The sequence below is a fragment of the Perca fluviatilis genome, chromosome 14 (assembly GCF_010015445.1).
Source record: "Perca fluviatilis chromosome 14, GENO_Pfluv_1.0, whole genome shotgun sequence".
Taxonomy (NCBI): Eukaryota; Metazoa; Chordata; class Actinopteri; order Perciformes; family Percidae; genus Perca; species Perca fluviatilis.
The window spans coordinates 10,172,814-10,191,742 of record NC_053125.1 but is presented as its reverse complement, the minus strand read 5'-3'; the positions used below and the strand labels follow the sequence as shown (position 1 = coordinate 10,191,742).

At 41.7% G+C, this 18,929-nt stretch overlaps 1 long non-coding RNA gene across 1 annotated transcript in view; it reads right to left on the bottom strand.

Moving 5' to 3' along the window:
* LOC120572689 overlaps window positions 1-18,929 on the bottom strand; it is a 52,617-nt gene that overhangs the window by 1,021 nt on the left and 32,667 nt on the right. The window contains exons 5-7 of the long non-coding RNA XR_005641469.1: window positions 18,346-18,498; window positions 14,818-14,930; window positions 8,134-8,270 (exon numbers count right to left, since the gene is read on the bottom strand). This is a non-coding gene — a long non-coding RNA (uncharacterized LOC120572689). The remainder of the gene's footprint in view (window positions 1-8,133; window positions 8,271-14,817; window positions 14,931-18,345; window positions 18,499-18,929) is intronic.

Genomic DNA, 18,929 nt, shown 5'->3' with positions numbered 1-18,929 from the left:
AGGGGGAGGGGGAATGTATTGAGGGAAAAATGGAAGCAAATGAAAGGCGTTCCCATGAATGCGTATACACACACACACACACACACGCACGCACACACACGCCGACACACACACACGCTGCGCCACACACACACACACACACACACACACACACACACACACACACACACACACACACACAGAAGTGCCAGCAGGTGATAGAATGATTGATTTATAGATAGATTGGTGGTTGTGTCGCAGCTGTCAAAGCCATCTCATCCCAATGCACGGACTGCAATGCACAAACACAGCTGGAAGCAGGCAGAGGGGAACAGGTGATCAGAGTGAGAACAGTGCAGAGATAAATATCGAGTCACTGTGATAAGAGGTGGAAGGCATGAAAGGCAATGAATTTGAAGGAAGAGAAACCAGCGGAGCAATTAGAGGTGGGGAAATGGAACAGAGGAAAGGAGAGAGGAAATAAGGGACATTAAGGGGATGAATACGATGAATGGATGCAGTCAAAATGGATGGCTGTGTGTATGTGTGCAAAAAAGCTACAGAGTGTGTTTTCATTTGCTCTAGTGTAATGGTTACTATCAGCTTTTTAGTGTGTGGATGGTTATACCCATTGACTTATATATGGCCCAAATTTAAAGAAAGAACAATTTACTGTCTATTTCATAACACATGCTTTTATAACAATGCATTTTTGGGGGGATGTTTTTGATTGAAGAGGAAACAATAGATAGGTTATGTATGGTTATGTATATCCATGGTGTTGGCTGCTTCCTGGCACTTGTTTTTTTTAAAAGAAGCAGTATAGGAGTAGCAAGTAAAAACAAAAGTTTGAGTTATCAGTTTAACTGTAGTACATTCTATCATCAATGCATGATTATGTTGCTGCAAGCAATGTGGCTTAAAGGTCCAATATATAATATATTTACTGTAATAAATCCAAAAAGGACCCCAATGCATCATCAGATATTAAGGAAACATGCTAAGTTGAAATATTATCTTTTCTGACAACAATGCTAATGCCAGTATTTTCTCCTTTTGAAATTTCCGTTCCGTGACAGAATTTCTGTTTGTGTTTTGGCCTGTGTGTTGTTATCAACTGCCCAGTTTGTCAGCCAGGCCGACGTAACCCAGTGCGCTACAGCTGTAAGGTTAGTACAGCCATGAAAGCAGCAAACAAACGAACAGGATCAACAGAGATAAATTGTACCCGACAAAAAACGGCATGTTTCTAACAGTTGCGTGACCAGAGACGTAACAAACCCGTCTAGGTAAATATTGGAGATGTATTTGAAAGATGGAGACAGCTTAGAGGCCAAAAGGACGCCGAGTTGGCTAATTTCCTCCTGAACAGGTAATCATTAGCTTCAGGCTAATTTATCACAGCTACAATGGACGGGCATTTAATGTCATTTCAACATTCGTGTAGCTACTAACATTGAATTATATAACTAGAGTACCCGAGTTGGTTACTCACAAAAACAACTGAGACACAGCCAGTGAAGTGATCCCGACTGGTCCTGGCTAACGTCGCCATGCTAACCCTGCTAACTGCTAACGTTACCGGAGGACCAGGCAAGCTGGCCACGGCTGTTTACAACGTGTAGCCTGTTCAGTGGCCGTAGCCGACAACGGTGAGTTATTTGAAGCCATGAGATGGTTGGCGGCCTGCCCCCAGGTTGGAGAAGCAGGCAGGAGTACCGGCACGGAAGCTAAGCAATGTAATGCTGTGGAAGGGGGCACACAACAAATGTATTTTAGCGACCTAAAAAATCAATATCAGTTAAAGTGTATGCTATATTTAGAATATTTTCACTGCTTTACCTTGCCATCAGACAGCCCTTTCAGATGGGGAACTGAAGTCACACAATAACACTAACTAACCGATCGAAGCAGTGGTAGACCAGCAACTCCTGTGTTCTGGGATGTAAAATGTTTTTCTCAAGAGAGTCTGGTGGCTTTAAAGAGAGCATAGATGCATATAATGGCTTCAGTTCCCCATCGGAAAAGGCTGTCTGACGGAAAGGTAAAGTGGGTAAAATATTGTAATTATAGCATACATATAAACTGATTAGTTGGGCTTTTTTTTTTTTTGTCTAAAATACGTTTAGCTGCTGCCCCCTGTCCACAGCAGAACATTGCTTAGCTTCCATGCCGGTACTCCTGCCTGCTTCTCCAAACTGGGGGCGTGCCGACCGCCATCTACTGTAGGTCATACATGGACTATGGATAAGTACCTCATTCAACCCCGCTTCAAAAATCCAGAAGTGTTTGAGCCACACACATTAGAAAATTTCTAACATTACAAGCACTGCACATTTTTGTGACGTGACTAAGATTGAATTAAAAAACAACTCAATGGTGATGATTACATGGTTAATTGGTAAATTGTGGAATGAAAAGTGTGTAAAGCTAAATAATCTATAACAAGGCAGAATGGCCCTGTTATTTGTAGATGAGAGCTGGGATGAATGTTGACCTGCTGTATAGAAAGATACTGAAGTAGGGCTTGACACAATTTCATAGTCATAGACGGACAGAATTCGATTGTACATCATGTGTTTATACATGCACTGTCAATGTTTGTGGCTGTGCATCAAGATGAGTGTGGCGTCACTGTGAACAGTGATGAAAGGCGAGCAAACACGGTGAGAACACATTCATCAGAGTCAGAAAACTCCACCAACAGCAGCCAAGTAAACGTGGTCTAACAAACCAATCTGATAGCAGCTCAAAGAATGTCTACCAAACAAACTGAAACAAGAGGGAACAGAGAGATTAAATCTGCTGGATAAATGCTTGATGGAAAACAAAAACATGCATTACACAAGAGCAAGGCACATAAACACCACTTTTTTCTCAGTGGGCTCTTGGTTTGGTGTGAGCTTTTGAGCCCATCTGTGTATGGAGGCATGAGTGTGTGAGTGAATATTTGGCCATAGAAAAATATGTGTTTGTGAGTGGTGTCCCAGCAGGACAGCGCTGTGTGCCAGCACTATGCTGGTTGAGAGTCCTGGACAAAGGTCTTGCTGGGAGGGACGTTTCGACTAAATGAAAGAGAAAGGAAAATGAGAGAAAACTGTTCAGGTGCATCAAAAGAAAAGTGTTTGGGTGATGGAGAATGAGAGCAGAGGAAAAAAATAAGAGAGGACTAAGTGCAAGAATGGTAGGAAGAGCAGAAGAGGAAGAGAGAAAGGGGGATTTGGCCCTTTTCCGTGGGTCTTGGTATCTCCAGTGAGCAGCACTGGGCCTCAACAGACCACAGAGAGAGAGAGAGAGAGAGAGAGAGGTGGATCGGAAGGAAACACAGGAGGTAGTGGATGAGAAATGTCTTGTACTGGCTGGCTGGCTGTCAGACACCTGCCTGTGACTCACCAACCTCCTGCTACTCTCCCCCCCTCTGTCCAGTAGGGAGGAATGAGTTTGGGCAGAAAGAGAGGCTGTTAGGATAGAAAGGACTCCGGAGAAAGCAGTGGGGTTTCCAGGTAATGATGTGTGAGGGCTAAACACAGACACGTTTTCAGAGAGCGGGAGGAGGCAGATAGCTCTGATAGGAGAGAGATGCCTCCCCTTAACACACTCTCCAACTCCATTGTCAGGAGGTGATGGTGTGGATGTGCGTGTCTAAAGTACGGCAGATACTTCACTTCCAATTTCAGACTACATGCCACTTCTGTCTCAATCCATCTCTGTCTGCCTCTTTCCACCTTTTGAAAATCTTGAAATCTCTCAATCTTTTCAGAAGAGCTCATACAGTAGGTCTTTGCTCTTTAAAATGTCACTCTATGTTCCCCACAGCATTACTGGTTCACAGTAAACCAGTAAGAACACATCTCTATTTGAACTCTGTTCTCCTCTCGAACACACTGAAGCTCTGACCTCTTCCTTTTCAGCATTTCTTTGTGTGTTTTTTTTTTTTTTTTAAATAATAGAAAGAACATTGTGTTCATTTTCCATCCCAACAGCGCAGTTCTTATCTATTTCTCCAGCGCTAGGGATGTACCAGACAAGGAACGTGTGGGCACCAGACAAACCTTTGCCCAAGTGAGAACTAGCTTGGTGCTAGTTTTATGTTGTCCAGCAACTTTAAAATAACCTCAAAACAACAGCTTCAAAATCATTTTTTTTGCTACACTGACTTGTAATAGGGAGAATGGTGCCTCTGTTATTCGCCCTCTGTGTCCTGAACGCCTGTTCTTGCAGGTCTCGCTAGTTTTTGATCTTAAGTAATGTAATCATAACATATTTACGACAGCGGTGTAAAAGTGAAACTGTAGAGGCGCCAAATCGCAAAAAAATACCAATGTTGCGCAATGTTGCTTTAATACATCTTTTAAGTATTGAGTTAAGTCTTTTGATATTCACTGTCGTTCATCTCTGCTTTAGTCTCAACCACCTCCTGAGGGAAATACCTGGCTCTTCATTTGCTAAATGATCCACTGTGTTAGTTGCCAACGTTGTCTGTCTGCTCGGCTGGATAGATTGTGTACGGTGGGTTTATCACACAGACTGTATAAAAGAAATGGACGTAGCCACCGTGACTCCCCCATCATTGGTTTGTGGACTACAGTTTTGAAGCCTCGAGCTTGGCATTTTGGTCGTTGCCATCTTGGTTTGTTGGAGCCAGAATTGACCATATTTGTATGAGAGGGTGGAGTTAAGTTTAGGGTGACCAGATTTCCGGGAGCTGAAACCGGGACACTTTGCGCGTGACCGTAGTGCTTGTGCACACGCACACGGTTTTTAAACGTGAACATGTGCCAGCCCAGGTCAGACATAGACACAGACAGTAACTTCATTATTTTGATCGTAGGCTCCTCATCTAATAATAAGTGTTTTTTTCCGGTAAAATTAACAAAATTGCACCAACAGCCTTTTTCAGTTCAGTGTGAGATTTATGTTGAGATTTTTCTAAAAAAAGATTTTTTGAAGTGTTATTTATTCCAATAACACCAAAAGAATTAAAAAGATTTATTGAAAATTTTGAGCGTTAAACACTTCATTTCCTGCATTCTGGTGAATTTGTATGCACCTATTTCTACCTTTTTCTGAATCAATGTATGCTGCAAATATCTTTATGTGAAGAGAAACATAGATTACAATCCAAATATAAAAACATAATGGGATATATTGAAGTAAGGCTCTCAGGCATTCTGTATTGCTTTCAACTATTATTCTCCTGTAGATCGACTTTTCTAATTTTATATCTGAGTCAGCACACATTTAGCCTAGCATAATGTACTCCTCCGTACTGTTTTGCGTCTTTTGTTGTTAATGTATTAACAAACCCCTGAAAACTTTGTGCACATTCAAAATACAGTATATCTGTGTTCTCTGAGATTTGGAGGAGTCGTGATATTTTGAGAAAAATAAAGTTATAATAGGCTATTACAAGAATAAAGTCACTATATTTCAGAAAATAATCTATAGGCTACCTGCACCATAGTCTGCTGTGCATTACGTGATTGCTCTGCTGATACGGTAGATCTCAGACCTTCTGACAGACACAGAGCCCTGCTTGGGTGTCTGAATGAGACAAATAGTTTAGCTAGGGAAGTGACTAAATAATAATAAATAATGACCTGTAAGCCTCCAGGACGCTGAGGCGGGCAGGAAACATTGTAGCCGATCCCTCTCACCCCGGACATAAACCGTTTGAACCCCTCCCCTCTGCAGTCAGCCTCACCAACAAGGGCCCGGACCCCCACTGACACCGACTCTTAACCCCCCACCCCAACCCTAGTCACTACACTTGCACTAACCTTCATCCTGGACTCTCCATCTGCCCATCGCATATACTATATATTTTTTGCAAATATTGCAATCAACCCATTCAGCCTTTTTCCTTATGCAACAGTTACTTTGTGTATATATATATATATATTAGGGCTTTGACTCCGAACTTTGTTATTAGAATATAATTTGAATAAAAAAAAAAAAATAATGATATTCGAACAAATATTAGGCATCTCTTAATATTCACACCTGTTATGGGCATTATTTTTTGTAAATGTGTTTGCTTGTAAAGGTTGTTTTCAATTCAGATTCTGAGACTTTTTCACGCATTTCAAAATGGAACTACACGTCGCGGCGACACAAGTCACTCGGCCGTGGCTTGGTAGCGGTGCATTTCCCCCGACTCATTTCCTGGTTCTCCTTCTCCATAAACAACATGAAATCAAGGAGAGGGTTAACTTTTCCTGCTAAAGATGTCTCACCGTGGTCAGAAAGAACAGGGGAGACACTTTGTTCCTCTCACTATGACTCTAGAGTCGCTACTCGCTCTGAAGCTACCGGTAATCACCGTCACTCTCTCACTCTATTACACACACTCCCCACACACACACACGCCGGCTCGTATAAACATAAAGTATAAACATAAGACCACTTACGTAGGCTACGGTGAAAGCTCTGAACTTCGAAAGCATACGGTTTGTGTTTAATCTAGGGTCTGACTTTTAATAATATCAACAATTTTAATAATTGTGTTTTTCTTCTGAAAACAGTCTGCCTATTGACATTGACTGATACACTGCCCTCTGGTGGACAGAACATTTACAACTTAAGTTTGATAAAAATATAGGTCTTACTGAAGGCATTTAATGGTCAAAATATTATTAATAAATATTCAAATATATTCAAATATTAATAAACAAACAAACTTCGAATAGGATTTTTGGGCAAAAGCCCTAGTATATATCTGTTTTTCTGTATTTATTGTTCATTTCATATTAATATTTAATAAGTTTGTTTGTTTGTTTGTTTATGTATGCAGCTTTCACCAAGGCAAATTCAACATAAGTGTACTTATTGTGGCAATAAAACATTTTCTGATTCTGACAACATGCTGTATTGAAGAGGACTTAAAGCTAGCGATTGAGACCATAAACTCATTATGATATGTTAACTGAGGAAAGGGGTCTTTTTCTTATAGACTTTTATACAATCTGACTTCTTTTTGCAACCAGTGGGGTCACCGCCTGCTGGTCATTAGAACGAACGCAGGTTTAAGGCACTTCTGAAATTGGTTCACTTTTCAGACCCGGAGGCTCTTCTACCACTTTATACAGTCCATGATTTATCAGAGTTCATTAGAGAGCACTGCTGACTGCTGCAGCTATTTTGACTGCATCATATTAATAGGAGAGATGTTGGGCGCCTGGGTAGCTCTCCTGGTAGAGCGCGTGCCAATATACAGTGGCTTAGTCCTTGATGCAGCGGCCACAGGTTCGATTCTGACCTGCGGCTCTTTGCTGCATGTCATTCCCCTCTCTCCCCTTTCATGTCTAAGCTGTCCTGACACAAATAAAGGCCTAAAATGCCATAAAAAAAATGTTTTTATTACTGTGTGCATTACAAGTAACTGAGTGGGCTCTCGACTGGCCTATAACGGCTACCACTGTACCACAGGCATTTCACACATGCACAATTCAGCACGGACCTACTGAAAATCCCATCATCTCCAAGCCTCTACAGCAGATGTAGAGGCATCTACACACAAGCGGAAAAATGAACACCACCTCTTTTTTTTATGTGTAGCAGTGTGTGTATTGAATGGTAAACTTGCTCAGTGTGGAAAAAAACATTTTGGAGCTACACTATTGTGTTCTGGATCAAATCAATCCATTTTCACAGCAGCTTTTCTAGCACAGCCTACAAGCATGACAAGGAAATGCTACTGAACCAGTAGCCCACTTTTCTGCTTTTTTTTCCTACTCGGATTCTGAATAGAGGATAATAGTCATGACAACAAAAGCCCTGTGGGGCTAGTGCCAAAATCAAACTGTTATCCCTGTGTGCATAGAAAAACAAAAAAAATTAAGTTCTATAGACGATAATTTTAGATGCACTGATTACACAGTGGAAGGCTGGGACTAATGCAATAAAGCTGGATAAATGTGTGTGAACATAAGGTGCCTGCCACAGATTTCATTTTATTTCCTCCTGTAAAGTGTAAACTCATTTTCACTGTTTTCTACTAATCATTGCTTTATGCAACTAAATAAGAGAAAGGAGAGCCTAAATTGAGTTTATACAGTATATGCGAATGGGGTACTGCCACTACAAGTAGTGTTGGCTCAGTTAGACTACATAAGGTGTAATGTGAACAGCGCTGTGTGTTTCTAGTATCTGTACCTGTGCAGGCTGATCTCATGAGGGAAGAAAGCACTCAGTCAGTTCACTCACTGGTGGAGAGGTCGTTTTCTCCATATAGCTGTCCAAGACTCATTGTCACAGAATTCAGGGGATACTTCCATTGTACCACTGAGGATCTAGGAAAATATAGGATGGAAAAAAAAGTGGCGACAGCAATGAGGGAACAGAGATAAAATACTAATAACAGTCTAGAAACAGATGAAATTGTTATTGTGCACATAATGATACAAATGCTCATTACTGGCTGATCATATCACAAATGTCTTTATTGTTTGTCAGCTATCAAGGTTTGCGCGACAAAAAATTTAAATATATTATAATTAGAATTACACAGTTGCTTTTCCATGAACATCTGCTCCATTTTATGAGAAGGTGGAAGGGGGTGTGCATCTGACACTTCAAGTGACAAAGAAATGATGACACGGTAACATTGTGCAAAACAAAAGCAGTGCACAGAGAGAGAGAGAGAGAGAGAGAAGAGAGAGTCAAAGGTGTAGAGACGTACACAAATGTGGAATCACATCGCTGATGTTTTTTAAGGTTTGAATGACAAAAAATATAATGTGCTATAATTTTACAGCAGCTGTTTGAGGAAAATCTGCTCTGCTTTGTCTGCAAGTTGCACTGCGTGGGGATCATTAGTGACAAAAACATGAGATCAGGGTAGAAAAAGTTGTTATAGAACTGAGGAAAGCTACAAAGACAAATATTAAAGGCGTAGTCAGATTTATAATAATACATTGTTTTTTCAGATCATATCGCCGATTACTCGCTTCAAATGAAGAAAAAAAAAGACAATTCAGGAACAGATGCTTTACTTTATTAGCAGGTTGCCGTATGTTCCTGTAAGATTTTTTTAATATCTGCTGTTGCTGGAGTAGATAATATTGCAAACAAGGACATCACATAATACCTGCAATTACAGATGATGTGATGACACAAAGAATGGAAATATGACAAGGTGCAAGTATAATTTCTTTAATTATGTGAGATTCAAAATGTTTTGGTGCTCAGTGTATAATTTGATGTGCCTACACTGCTTCCAGCTGTATCAGATCAAATCCTAGAAATGGGTTTAAGGGAGGAAGAAAGTCAGTCTATGACAAGGCTTGTCTTGATATTGCAGTTACCTTTATTTTTAACAAGTAGTTTAGCATGTGTTTTCATGTTCCCAGAGGCGAAAAAAAATGAATACAGAAGAAAATGACTGGTCTGAGGATGCAGTGCCTTTTAAAATGTGCATATGTGTGTGCGCACCTGTGCACAGGTGTATGTCTGTGTGGGTGCACGTGTACACACATGCACATGTGGGTGGGACAGGTTCGGGAATAGAAGGTATCTAAGCAGAGACAGAGGCAGGAGAGAGGAAGAGAGGGAGATGGATAATGAGAACCAGGGGGAGGTGATGCTGGCATGGGGAGAGGAAAATAGAGAACAGAAATAGACATGCAAAGAGCAAGGTGTTGAGTCAGAAAGTGAAAGAAGAGATGGCAGGCATAGAAGGAGGAAGGGAGAGAGAAAAAAGGTGAAAGGAGAAAGGAAGTAAGAGGAGTGAAAATGCTTAAGATAGATGGAGGGACAGAGAGAGAAGGGATGAAATTAGGAAAAAAGAGATGAAGAGTATAAATAAATAAATAGAAAAGAGAGCAGGAAAGAGAGAGAGAGAGAGAGAAAATATAGAGAAAATGGTTAGAGAATAAAAAAGGAAGCGTTACTAAGAAGAAGATGTAGGGAGTAATAAGACAGAGATAAAGGGAGAAAGAGATACAAATAGACATGTGAGGTTGAGTCACACTGGGAACCTAGAACAGCTGAAAGCATACAGAATTACAGCATGAGCACACACACACACACACACACACACACACACACACACACACACACACACACACACACACACACACACACACAATCCCTTTGCATAGTAGCTTTGTGATGTAGGGATGCTAAGAGAGAAGAGACAAAGATGGAGGTGGAGGTTAAGCAGGTGAAACATGACATGCACATAAGTGATGAGCACTTAACTTGCATCCTCAATGTATACAAACAAGCACACCCACACATTTTTTAAATTCCTATTTATAACAGGATCTGGAGTTTCAAGAGTGACACGGAGAGTGAAGACAAAGACAGAGATGAAGAAGAGGAGGAGACAGTGATGATGGCTGTGGCGGGATGAGGAGAGTTAGACCACAGTGTGTGTGTCTGTGTGTTTATGCCCTAGAGAGGCATCAGCCAGTAAGCCAGGGTGACAGCAAACGGCATAATTCTGTCTGACACACCGCCACAAACATATTGTCACTAGAAAGCACCGGTGAGCAGCCGCAGTTTGCGCTGCCTGCCCTGCCTGAGTGTAAGGGTTTCTGTGTGTTTGTGTCAATAGATTCATACAAGACCGGTGCATACAGTGAGCATATAAGTACATGTACAGCTTACATTTGTTTATTTGTGTGTGACGATTGGTAAAGTGTATCTGCCTGTACAATATCTCTGGGGTCCATTTAAAACCCTGCAAAGCATTACTGTCATCCAGTCAAGTGTATCTGTGTGTGACTTGATTGTCTCAGGGCCCAAATAGACAAAACAGTCAGATAAAGCTGGATCAACATATGTGACTATCATACCAGGGAAGAATAAAAACAAATCATGGGAAGACGGAAGGGACGGAAGAAGGTGAAGTGAAAGAAAGCATCAAAGAGAGATATTATATGGGAGTGGAAAGAGACAAAAGAGAGACAAAACAGTACAATATAGTCAGGAAGTACAATGAGATAAATACTACATTCATGTTTCATGTGATGAAGATGCTAACATCCTTACAGTAAAGCTGAAATTCAGCATGTTAAGCTCAGGGTCAGTTTTTCATTTCAAATCCAAAGTGCTGACTTCCAGAACCAACACAACAATAACAATGTGCCACTGTCACTGCTTTGGCTGCATTACTGAAAGTTTGTGAACATTTCACAGGTGTACCACATCGTCTGAGTGCATGCTATTGGACTACAATAAAGGAAGCTCTCTTTTTTATAGAAACCCAGAGACACCATAGAGCAAACGCTCATCTTCCACTGAAAGTGAGATGTTAAAGAGTCACTGATATAGTGCAAAACAACAAAAATCTTCATGTATGCATTACATGTAGGCTTTAACCAGTCCATTTAGTTTAAGGAGAATTGCAGAAACTCTTCCTCCAACTGTAACATCCCATGGTATATAGCATGACACTTGGAGGCGCATTCTTGTCTCGAGTTCAGTCACTCACTGTATGTCAGGGTGGGCCACTTCCTCATCTGTCTCTCTCACTTAGACTTTCTTAGACTCCATGTCAACAAGATGATTCGCATTGGTGCTTTAATCCTCCTCACTTGGCCCACCCGATCCATTTAAAACACTCACAAATACTTGCACACACATAGTGCTCAACTCCCTTGAAGCGTAAAGGGTGGTAGAAAGCTAAGGAGCTCTTAAAAGTCATTAGAGGGGGAAAGGCCCACTGCAGATGATGAGATACACTCAATTAAACAGGATAGGGTTCTACTGTGCCCAAGGGAGCCATGGTAAACCAGTAGGAAGAGAAAACCATGAGAGAGAGAAGATTTGTATTATCTGTGGTATATGTGAGAGAGTGTGTGTGTGTGTGTGTGTGTGTGTGTGTGTGTGTGTGTGTGTGTGTGTGTGTGTGTGTGTGTGTGTGTGTGTGTGTGTGTGTGTGAGAGAGCAATAGGGTTGACAGATACATCTGAATGTTTGGCAGTCTGTGTATGATTTGTGTCAAGTGTGTGTGCTGGATGAGCTAAAGCCCCCCGGGGACAGCCGGTGTGATCATATGTTGACGACGCATCCTGATAGGTGTGATAAATGCTCCGACACGTCTGTGTCAAAGCGAAGGGTGTGTAATTTCTTGAAAGGGCCCCTAAGGGACGGATGTTGTGATTTTCATAGTAAATGAGAAATGGATGGACAGTGTAAGACAGAAAGAAAGAGACAGAGGATCATGGGAATACAAGCCGATAAAAACAAAAGACTATTAGTCAAACAGACAGATGCATACTCCCAGCTAATAACAGAAGGATGTAATCTACGGTAAATCTGTGCGGCAGAGTGGACGCTGATCAACACTGAATGTGTATGGTTATTGTAAAATGATATGTACTGTCTGATATTGTGTTCCACTGTCTACGTGACATCCTGGTGACCTTGTGCCATGCTTCAATATGTTGGAAAACCCTGAAATTGTTCCACAAAATGATTACTTCATATTTGTACTAAGAAAAGAAAGCGTGTCTGACTCTGAGTTTGGCGGGGCGTAGTGCCACGATATGTCCATAGACGGGCGAACCAGCCAAATACCCAATTACAAGTCAAAGTCAGGAAATGTACTTACAGTGAAATATCAAAAGCAAAAGTACTCCATTCAGAAAGATGTCCTCTGTGAGTGTTACCATTATATTCGATTATCATTACCCATGCAGCAGTTTGTTGAGGTGGAGCTGATTTCTAACTGTAATTAATTATTTTCCTTATAGATTAATCTCCTGATTATTTTCTGAAGAAATCAATTTGATTGTTTTAAAATTTAAAAATTGATGACACTTTCACATGGTTTCAGTTCTACGTGTATGTATTCTTAGGTACAGTGGTTTCATTTATACAAGGCATCATATTTTATACACTCTGTTTTGTAGGTGTATCTTAATTTGTAAAGTAACTAAAGTTGTCAGATAAATGTAGTGCAGTAGGAAGTACAATATTTCCCTCTGAAATGTTATGGAGTAGAAGGAGAAAGTAGCATGGAAAGAAAATGCTCAAGTAAAGTACAAGTACCTGAAATTTGTACTTAAGTACAGTACTTGAAGAAAAGCACTTAGTTACTTTCCACCACTGCACACAGCAGGAAAATAGAACAGGTTTTCATGAACATTTTCCAAAAGGATCCCAGGTGGTAAGTTTATTCTCTGTTTAAAATCTATTACAGCTTGTGTCCTGTGGAGACCCACCAGCAAAAAGCCCACTATCTATTTCTGGATCCAGCCCGAGTGAAAGAAAGAGGTCAGCTCTCAGTGAAGCCGAGGTCACACATTGTATGAAGCCGAGGTCACACATTGTATTTTCAAGAACTTGTTGTTTCCCCCCAGGCAGAAATCTTTCTGTAAAAAAAAATAAATCATTTTGGTGATTGTAATAAATAGTCAGCCACCACAATGCACTTCATACTGGCCTGGTGCCTATTTGTGTACTTTTAACATCAACTGGCAAACTTGGGAGGCATTATAAAGGTCATACCTTGAGAAAGAAAGTGTGGTTGAAATGTCTTTCGTATGAAACATGTTTACCTGAGGTGAACTCTTATTTTTGTAGTGACCATTGTCAGCTAGATATATCACTAAATAGAATGAAACACACAAACAAGTATTTGGACCCTAGAAACGTTAAGAGAGGAATCTTCAGACAAGCAAACCAAAGAGAGAGCAGGGGAGGACTGAAAGAGAAAGAAGAAAAAGACAAAGACAAAGGGTTAGAATGAAGACTGCGTGAAAAAATGAATGGTACAGATGGTGACTGAGGTATAAAAGTGACTGCAGACACTGAGAGGCGGCTGCCTGACAGTGAGCCAGACAAAAAGACAGGAGGAGTTGCACCACACAGCAGGTGGGGTTCAGCCGCTCCCAGAGCCTCCGCACAGAGAGAGGAAAGACGTCTCCGGGAGCACATTCTGATCGAGGTGGAAATGAGTAACCAGTGGAGCCTGTCAGAGCAGATGGCTGAGAATCCATTAGCTAATAGCGGAGGAGCCTCCCAGCTAAACTAATGACGCCCTCATTACTACGCTGCACGCATATCCGCCCAGCCAATGGACTCTGGCTGGGCCTTTGTCTGGACCAGGATGCACAAACACACACAGATACATAGACACTAGTACATGCATAGGCACAAAAGTATACAGACACGGTCACACACACAATTAAAACCTGCGTTCCCTCGTACATACTCCAGGAAGTGCATGCAAACACACATACACAGCAGTGACGTGACGTATGCAGGGAGGGGGCCACATTTGGTGAGAGAGAGAAAAAGGCAAAAATGTGTGGACTGAGAGACTATCCCATCCATCTATCCATCCTCCTGCACACATGACTGCCACTTCAAAATTTGCCATCTGCTTTTCACAGCACGGAGAGATGAGAAATGAAGCAGAGATGAAAAACGCAATAGCACAGCTGCATAAATAATTTTGCCTGTGTGTGCTCTGCATGTGATAATGCACAGCTATTCATTCACCTTTCTGGTATCACCTGTGTTTATGAACACACTCGGGCACATGGTGATGCAGAAACACAAGTCGGTGCACTACAAGCTTAAGAAGCAGCCACATAGCCAGACAGGCAAAGAGACAAGGACAAAAGTTAGACAGATGATGCAGTGACAGCAGTGGTGTCTAAGAGTTATCTAACTCTATTGAGCATTCCAGTTGCAGCAATGGTAAGAGCTGTTTATGTTATTACTACATCCGAACTGCGTTTCATTTTGCATCTCCCTACTCAGAAGACGATTCACCTTCTTGGTATTTTGCAGTCAAAGAGGAAATAACACTGGCATACAGTCAGAACACAACAACACCCTAGTTCTGTGCAGGAGCTCGTCTCCTGAGCTAGATCAGTTTACCTTGCGATAGTCCATAATTGATGTTTCATCAGGGAACACTGCACAACTTGCAGTGGCAGGTCAGTAGAGGTCAGCTTAGCAATGTCCATGTCCTTCATAGCCATTAGCAGGATCTGAGGACAGAAAGACAGAAAGATACGGGCTGAGTCAAACATAATTTCACTTCCCGATGTTTGTTCAGAGATTGGTGCATTTGTAAGACCAGCAGGGAGGTGAGTGCAGCTACTGTAGGTCTGAAGGTGCTGGTTCACCTACATTACAGGCAGGACACTAAAGGAGAGACGACAGCACAGCTTGGGTTCACATTCCTACTAATACAGTCATAGCAACTGCCTGCTATTCCCATGTAAGTTTGTCCTAGACCACTCAGCCATCAGAGCAACCCCAGAGAGAGAGAAAGTTGACAGCAGCTTGCATGACTAATATTACTTTGAAATGCAAGCTAATAGGCTTTTAGACAATGGCGACATTTTAGGGGAAAAACAGAGAAATGTGACAACGGTGTCTGTTATTAGTAAATGATTGGCTCACATTGCCCTGGAGAACCTGAAGAAAAGATTTTGTTACAGGTACAAAATGATGAGATCTTTTAAAGTTTGCTGTTTCATGCCATCCCCCCACCCCCCCACCCCCCCTTGGATACATTTTTGATCACAGCTAGATCCCCTGTGGGGCGTTAGACACACATTTTCAAGTGTCAAGCCTTCATCTATATAGTCACTGTCTCATCAGCTTCCTGTATGAGTGAGGGTGCACAATTGTGTATGTTAGTGTGTGTGTGTGTGTGTGTGTGTGTGTGTGTGTGTGTGTGTGTGTGTGTGTGTGTGTGTGTGTGTGTGTTAGAGCTGGGAAATATATCCACATTACTGATGATTATTTATCAAAAATCTCATTGTGTAAATATTTTGTGAAATACCCTATAATATCGTTGCTGTATCGATATCGAGGTATTTGGTCAAAAATATCATGATATTTGATTTTCTCCATATCACCCAGCACTAGTGTGTGTGTGTGTGTGTGTGTGTGTGTGTGTGTGTGTGTGTGTGTGTGTGTGTGTGTGTGTGCGGGCCACTTTCCCAACAGAGCCTGGAGGACAAGTAAAAGCAGAGAGGGGGAGACTGTAGTCCTGCTATAGAGAGTCTGACTGGCAAAAGAAGAGAATATGAGGTCAGGTAAGAAGTAAGTAGAGGTGCACACTGCTTTCTGAAGGTGCCAATTGCCTGGGAGACCTTTCCTTGGTCTGTGAGATAGAAGCACGCAATCTGAATGACGGGGTTAGCCAAGGCAGTCTGGTGGAAAAGCTGGGTAACGCACAACAGTTGGTGAATCTTTTTTTTTAGTATACTTGGGAGATGTTTCTTTTATATTTGGTTTGCTACTGTATATACACATTTGTACATTCTTTCCTTTGTATTTTTTTTTTATTTTTGAATAGTTGTTCTTGTATTGTAGCCTATTTATTATTTCTTGTATACTCTGTATGTGTGCTGTGTGTCTTGTGTTTTGCTGCTGTAGCACTGAAATTTTCCAATTTGGGATCAATAAACTCTATCTAATCTAATCTATTGCATATAGCTTTACTGGCTAACTTGCATGATATAGACATACATTATCCCCAGTGTTATAACTAATATGAGAATGGGATAGATTTAGTGGATGAGGAAGTACGAGGCTCTGGTGCTGTGCTCCAAGCTACCTGGTCTTAGTGTGACTGGTGGGGAAAGCTGTGTCCTCAGCAGTAGGTTGAGTGCATTCTCAATGGCTACTGAGCTCTGCCATGGCTGTGCCTTGTCACCAAATCTGTTTGTGTTTTTAATACACAGCAGAAGAGTGCAGAGTGTCCAGTTTGTGACCTCAGCATTGCATCTCTGCCCCTTGCTGATGATTCGGTCCTGCTGGATTTGTCAGGCTGCGACCATCAGTGTGCACTGGATCAGCTGAATTTGAAACAGGGGGGATGACAGTTGGCACCTTCCAAGTCCAAGAACACAACAGTGTTCCTATTAATGGTGGATTGTCTCCAGGGTTCCCTGCAGCACTTTGCAGTTAAGGTGGCTGCCTAAGCAAGACATGGCTGGCGCCTTAACTATGTCGTCAAAAAATAAAAAAAGAGAGCGGAGCTCTGACGTGCACGCACACACGCGCGCACACGCACGCAGGCAGAGGTGCAGGCAAACTACGTGGGCTCTGCAGTTTTGTTGAAGTCACAGTGAGTCACAGCAATGCCTATAAAGTGGTTTCAAGTGTGGTTTTTCAAAACTTCACACAGACACCATTTGCTGCGATATGATATTAATGGAGAGGCTAAAGCGGTCGCGGTTCTGTTGATGTTGAAATGGATTTTAAAACATATGGTATCGAACGATGCCCAGCCCTACTCCCTCAATAGTTAAATGTAGTACAGAGTCGTCCCCGACCGGTGACGGCAAACCCCACCCTACCACCTTAACTAACAAATGTTCTGCGGGAAACCCTGGTCTCTATTGGTTGGTAGGGAGGATTTGCGACAAAATAAATGCAGTACCTGCAGTCAAGCAGATGCTTTATTGAACTTTTTTAGTGAAAGAGGAGCTAAGCTTCTCTCACCTCTGGCAACACATTTTGGGTAATGACCAAAAGAATGAAATAATGGATACAAGCAGCTGTGATTAGTTTCTATTACAGGATGTCTGTGCATACCTTTCAGGCCAAAGTATTTCCTACACAATTTCTCAAACGCAGACTGTTTGAACTATGCAAAGTTGATTCAAAGTTTATTGTGCTGTTGTTGCATTCCACAATGTTGTTGCAGCTAAACCAAAATTACCAGCACAATTCAAGTGTCAGCTTTAGTTTCAAGCTTTGCAGTGAGGCAAGAACAAGAACTTTAAGAATAGTCTTTAAAAATGGTGCTTGTTCTTGCATTTGCACTTCTGTTCACGCATTCACAACTGTCATGGCACCCTGGGTTGAAGTCTTGTTGAATGACAAAGATGGTTAATTTCACAGGTACATAAGAGCAGTCATTGACATGACAGCCTATGTTTTGCTGGAAGCAATTCCTTTTGATGGTTTTGAGGGCTTTTGGAGTAATAAAACATTTAGGGGAAAAGCATTTTCAATTAATAGATTAAGGCTTCATGCCAAACAGCAGATTTGCCAGCTCACTGATTGCAACTCAAATTAACCCAAAAGATCAACAAATTTTTTGCAGTTTTTGACCTCTGGAGAACAGCCTTTTCCCAGCTTATGGGAAACATAAACTTAAGATCTTTTTTATTAAAATTGGTACAGAAAGCCTGGAATGGAACAAAGGAGTTGGTACTGTTGACCAAAACCTGCCCAGCCTATTAAAGGCTGACCTCCATCAGTATGTCACATTACATAATACAAAAGTATTACATTGTCAAAGTTTGCTTTATTTTGATTGCATGAGTAAATTCCTCCTTAAGAGACAACCCTTATTACCCTCATGCATACTGATGGAGGTTGTAAAGTGCCTGTAGCAAATGTTTAAACCCCCATTACATGTGAAAAAGAGTGACTGACCTCTTTATTAGAAGCACTGAGAAAAAGAGCACAGTTTCTTTCCAGCGTGATGGAGCGAGGAGGTGACGGCACGCAGGCCAAATCAAAACGGTCCCGTTTAGACAGCTGCAGCACCGCCGGGGAGTGCAGGGTGAACACCGTCTTAGCCAGGAGCTAAGGAGTAGAGAGACAGGTGAAGGAGAACATGAGAGAAGGATGAGGACGCAAATAGAAACACACAAACATAGACAGAAAAAGGAGACTCAAGAGAGACAAAGAATAAGTATGGAAGGAGAAGGGTGAATTATACTTTGCAGTATAAACCAGAGATGAGCCAGGGTGACTGAGAAGGGCAGTGTGCCAGTAAAGCATGTCATGAAACATAAATCCATCAATTTCCATTCCCTGCCTCGGTGGACTTCAAAGACAGGTGTCAAATCATGCATCCATTCAGGCATCTAGCTAGCTTGCATTGCAGCATCAAGAGTATAATGTGAGCTGAGCATGGGAAGTACAAGTCTGTCTGGGCAGTATGTGGACATCCACTCAGAATGTCCCAGCTTGTAGTTGTGTAAGCCCTATTTTTGGCAGTTTGGGTGTTTATA